Raw genomic sequence first — 6,173 nt, 5'->3', positions numbered from 1 at the left:
CACTGTGTGTTGGTCGTGGGCTCCAAAATCCCTTGTTCAACCATTTTTTCCAACTCTTTTCTTACCTTGTCTCGCAATGGAATAGGCACTTGTCTATGAGATACAAAAACTGGTACAGAATCTGGTTTCAATACAATCTGGGCGACATAACCCTTGATTAGCCCAGGCTTTCCAGAGAATACAGAAGGGAACTCTTTCTTAAGATCCTCTAACACAGTTTTACCATTGGCAACCACATTTACAGCTTTCTTTGGGAAAAGACTGTACCAATTTATAGGAAGCACTTCTAGCCACGGAAGACCCATCAAGCAATGAAACTTCCCTTTGTGCACAACCAGAGGTAACACATATTCAATTCCTTCAAACATAACATTAACCTGACATTCGCCGAGTAATGATAAGGGGGCACTGGAACAATTGTATAACATAGAGGTGGGCGTCAACTTCAAGTGGCTTAAATGTTTCTTATAAATATCTTCTCCTACACAGGATGCATCTGCGGCCGAATCTATTTGCATAGTTACAGGTGCACCATTAATCTGAACAGTCAACGTGCGCCGATTTCGTTGGGTTCCCTGCACTTGATGCAACTGCAACAACCCCACATGCCTGTGGCAGTCTTCGTCACTAGATTCCTCTGGTGTCTGTTCTAGCACGGATTTTACCATCTTTTTCATTTTGAACTTATCTTTACTCTTTTGACGGCAGAATTTCACTGAATGCCCGTCCTTGCCACAATGGGTACACTTCAAAGGCTTGTCACATGAGTTAGCATAGTGAGGCCCTCCACAATTAAAACATTTCACAATGTTCTTTGGTGACAATGGCTTACAGTGAGGTTGAGATCTCTTATTAATTACCGAAACTGAGGCAGGACTATCCCCAGTGCTTTTGGCGTATTCCGCAGATCCTTCCATATAGCACGCTTTGGCCACGAATCTCTTAAAAGGAACATTTTCGCCAGCCAATTTAGTGGTTATTTCTTCACTATTAAGACCATACAGAAATTGGTCAATTAATCTATCTTCCATACTGTTCCCAAAATCACAGGTGGCAGCCAACTTCTTTAACGCCAGGGCATACTCCGAAAAACTTTCATTGGGTTCACGAACACGACGTTGAAAGATCAGCCTCTCAGCACGAAAGAAGCGCACCGGTGTAAATATGGTCTTAAGCTCCTCCACTAATTGTTCGTAAGTCAGCTGGTCCGGTGTGAGAGGGTGAAGATTCACAGCTAGCTTCTCCAATGCTGCCCCTCCTATGTGACCAATTAAGAAATCCTTCTTGCCGAGATCCTCAACAGGAGGACGTAATGTCCTCATATAGCTGTTTAGGCGCAGAAGGTAGGTCGAGATGCTCTCAACACTTTGATCAAAAACTCCTATACTCATATTTAGGCAATAGGTCCGTGAAGATACAGAATGGCACGTACCACAGGCGCGGTCGACCGATCAGTTTTTTTTTCCCGAAACTCACGTAAAGCCTCAACCACACGACACATAACCCACGACAGTATCGGACTCCAAATATCCCATCCTCGTCGCCAAATTGTTCTATTGCAGGAAAACACAAGAGTCCATTAGGAAATAAACTTTTAATTCTGGGCTATGCACGATACAACGCATGGCGTAGTCCCGCCAACAACTGCCGGGCGTGCCCCGTCCTCACATGTCTTATCCTTGGGACAGGGCTACCACCCTGGATACAACATAATTGACATTTTAAATTATTTGTGGCATTAACAAATAACTTTCTCTATTTCACTCACAAAATTGAAGAATTCTTTATAAATAATAATATGTTACAACTTCAGGTAACTTTAAATTCAAGAAGATATATCCCAGTCTTACTGGTAACAGCCAGTTAAGAGAATTATTAAATATTAAAGATAATATCACAATATGTGGGCATTCCGTGGAATTTATGGAATTTGTAAAACTAAAGAAAGCTTTAAAACAAGTAACTTAAATGCTCTTTAACAGACACAAAACTGTGCAAACAAAAGGATAGTAATTATCAAACAGCAAATTGACTTTTTGCATAAAAATAAAAACATATCCCACTATCAACATAAATAGAACTTTATAGAATTTAGATGGCTGATGCTCTCAAAATTAAAATAAAACTTATTTAAAGAAATCTGGTAAATTTTTCTGAATGGTTTGCTTTCCTTCCAAGGACCATCTCACACAAAGATGCCGCAGTTGATCGAGAAAGATCAGGGAATGCTCAACAGGTGAATCTCTCAGGTAAAAAAATTTCTGCAGGGTTTCAATATGTGCAAGGGCCTCATTTGTAGTAATTTCTCTCTCAGGGTTACCTTCATCCTCATCACTCTCAGATGGATCGTTTTCCATAACTTCCTGTAAAATATCCTCATCTGTTACTTCAGGGAATACTGGTACGTCCTCATCAGCAGATACAAAATCATCTGCAGTCACATCAGTTTGCACTCCTGCTCTCAAAATATACTCCTCCCAGACTGCATCAATGCCAATGTAATTACTGCTTCTACTGGGACCTGCTTCAGTTTCTTCTTCTTTATTGAAGTCAAAGCCTGCCTTTCTCAAACAGTTCCTTATTGTTTGTGGAGTCACACTCCACCAACCACCAGTAGCCATTTCAATCCCTCGTTTTAAGTTAATAAAATAAGGGTTGTCCATTTTCCTCTCAATATTAATTACGATTCGATGCAGCATCCTTGATCTGTAATTCGATTTAAAAGATCAAATAATAACCATATCTAAAGGTTGCTGGCAGGAAGTGCAGTTCGGAGGGAAGAAATACAACTTCACATTTGTAAGCCTATTTATATCACAAGAGTTGTGAGCCGTACAGTTGTCTAATAAAAGAGCAATCTTTCTCTTTTGTGCTCTCATTTTCATGTCAATTTCTAAAACCCACTGCTGAAATAATTCAGAAGTCATCCATGCTTTTTTATTCCCCCTGTAATCTGCTGGTAAACTTCTAATGTTTTTAAAACAACGTGGGTTTCTCGCCTTTCCTATCACTAAGGGTCGTAACAACTCAGTCCCATCTGCATTACAGCAGAGAAGGACTGATGCGATCTTTTGCCTTTTTCCCACCTTTACATTTATCTGTTTTTACAGCCATTGTCCTCTCAGGTAGCAGCCGATACATAAAAGCCGTGTCGTCAGCATTGAATATATTTTTCGGGGGAAAACTCGCCATAATCTCCTTTAATTTTCCACTCTGTCACTGAGCAATGGCATCTGCCGGTGCAGACATCTCTTCTCCTGATATTCCCTTGCACAAAATATTGTGGCGAGTGCGAAACTTTTCAAGACAGCCTTGTGATGCGCAAAATCCGTCTTCACCTAAAGTCACGGCCCATTGCTTGGCTTTCTGGCAAATTAGAGGTCCAGTGACAGGGATATTCAAACTTCGTATTTGTAAAAACCATTTAAATGTTGCTTCATCAACCTTATCGTAAGTTGCGGCCCGTAATCGCTTCCTCGTGGCATTCACAGCGTTGTACATGGTGCTTATTTCTATTTTGTTTCTCTTTTTTAAAATTGTTGTCAATGAAGACTGCGATATGTCGCACTTCTTGGCCACGTCCAATTTCTTCATTCCTGTGTCAATGTCTTTTAAAATGGTAATTTTCTGCTCGAGAGTGAATTGCTTTCTTTTTGGTGTCATTCTGTGAAGTCCCTACGAGTTGAAGAAAGATTTGATAAAGATCCTCAAAGTTAACCATAAAACACATTCTGATGGACTGCTAATGGTACCTTTTAACTTTTCGTTCACTACTACTTGACAATGTATTTAACGTCACTTTTAAAAGAGTTGTTGCTCCCGAGGACTTTCATCTGCTAACTCGGCGTGTGAAACTTCGCAGAAATAGCGAATATAGTCAGTAATCGATAGGTCGATAGTTTCAGTCGATACCTACGTAATCGAACCACTGCATGACGGCCGTCATGTGAAAACAAAGTGCAGACGATGCTTAATTGAAAAATTAAGGTAATAGTGCTTTGTTAGTGACAATGATCAATCAACACAACCTTTAATCACATCCAAATTATTAATCATATTTCAAGGAAACAAATTCATGGATTCAGCGATGAGGAAAAAATTGAAGTATGTACTCCCTTTTCGAAAAAATTAATGCGTCTATCTAGAGCGTAAATGATATCAATGAAATGGAAGATACGTAATCACAAACTTCATTATTTCGCTCTAAAGAGGTAAAATAATTGACTCGAGGCCAAAAGTTTATTTCATTCTAAAGAAATTTTTGCTGTACAGAGTTTCGTTGTACAGAGGATGAAAATACACATAACGTATGGGAAGAAAATCGGGACCGTAACTTTTTTTCGCTGTATAGAGAACTAGTCTTCAACAGAGGTTAGTTCTAAAGAGGTTTGACTACTAATTTTGGTGAAGATCTGATGAAAATTGGCGATTCGATAAAACTACAGTCCGGCCGCCGAGAGTTGTCCGTTGACAGCTAGAAGGGGTAGGGGGCAATGTTGCCAAGTCAGAAATGGAAACGCCCGCCTCAAATGTAAACAAAAGGTTTCCGTGAAGAAAGGAGCCGGAAGGGACGACGGGCGTGAAGGGCCAACGGAAGAGTCGCGGTCAGCATTACCTTGTTATCCTTTTCTTTCCTACTACTCAGCCCTCACTGAGAAAAATAGCAATCTATGGAAAGTTTTGTTTCGGTGATTCATTAGCATGTGACAACGTTGCTTGACTAGGCGAGGGTGTGAGGTGCGTTTGGGGGACAGGGATTGGATGAAAACCGTTTTGGCAAAGGGTTCCCCACCCCTTCTTCTGAGCTGTCAACGGACAACTCTCGGCGGCCGGACTGTATACCGTTGCCAACTTTTGATCTTACCTGGAGTGCCATTAATTTTTCGCTAGATAGGTGTACAAATTGTATTATCTGCCAATCATTTCTTTAAGGCCTGGTTACACGGTAAAATAACATGTATGAGTCAATGTGTGAATTCATGAATTCTTTTGGTGGGTTGGAACAGAATATGTATGAATGCTTGATCGGTATAAGAACAGGTTCTATTTTCTGTCATGATTGGTTACATGGTGGATTTTGGCGTTCATTCTAACGTTCATACATTTACACATTAACTTGTATGTGTGAATGTAGCATGTAACCACCTTTAAATCAAATGATGGTTCTGCAAAAATCTCCTTATGCTCATTGTTACATTCATAGAGTTAATCAACTTTTTATCATTGGCCTATGTGTACTGTCAGCCAATAAATAAATTAAGAGGAACCTACTTGTCTTTTAATTTCTTAGCTCATTGATACCTACCTTTTGAGTGGTTAGTAGATTTTTTGATTGGCCTACTTCCAGTAGGTTCTTGTTTAACTTCATCCCACTCTCTCCTGATTACTCTCATTCCCTCCAAATTACATATATTCTTGTGTTCTTATTTTCCCCAGTCCTCTCTCTACCCTTTCTTTTTCTCTCCTTATCATATTGTAGTATTATTATTCTATTGTTGGTGGTTGTGGCAGAGTGAAGTCCTACCCTACCAAACTGAAGGTCACAGGTTTTACACCCTCTTGGGTAGATTGTCCCTATCCAGGGCATTGGTGCTTGTTATTCTCCATTGTTGGTTTTTAGTTGTGAAAGTTCTCATCACAGTGTTTCTGAGGCGATGGAGATGAATTGATTCATGATAAGCGTAAAAATAGGTCCTATAAATGGATAAACATGGTGAATCCGCTACTTAAGGTCACTTTTTAAAATTTTTGATCTAATAATAGGTCTTTGAGAGCCTTTAATAATCAGCCTGTATCACAGTAATTTGTAAGTAATTTAGGAAAAAGTGCTTTTTAAAATTTTTAAATATTTCCACGCTCTATGAAATATGGTTAACATATACGTAGAAGTTTTTCTCATAAGAAAATTTTTGCCATGATTCTGTCTCCAGGATTACGCAATCATAAATCACAAATGTTTCTGTGCATTACATTGCAGCTTTTTCTCTGTAGTAATTTCTCTTAATAGCACCCCATCTGGATATTTCCAGGTGCTTTTAAAAAAACATGCTTCACAAATATCTCATTCTATATCAATGAGAACAGTTAACTCTGCCATTATTGGTGTGCCTTACATTCCTTCGCTTAGCAGGTTTCATTAGGCAAATTAAAAATATTGACGAACGAAAACTTAG

Source organism: Ischnura elegans, chromosome 11, assembly GCF_921293095.1.
Source record: "Ischnura elegans chromosome 11, ioIscEleg1.1, whole genome shotgun sequence".
NCBI classification, from domain to species: Eukaryota; Metazoa; Arthropoda; class Insecta; order Odonata; family Coenagrionidae; genus Ischnura; species Ischnura elegans.
Note: the sequence above shows the minus strand (reverse complement) of the source record.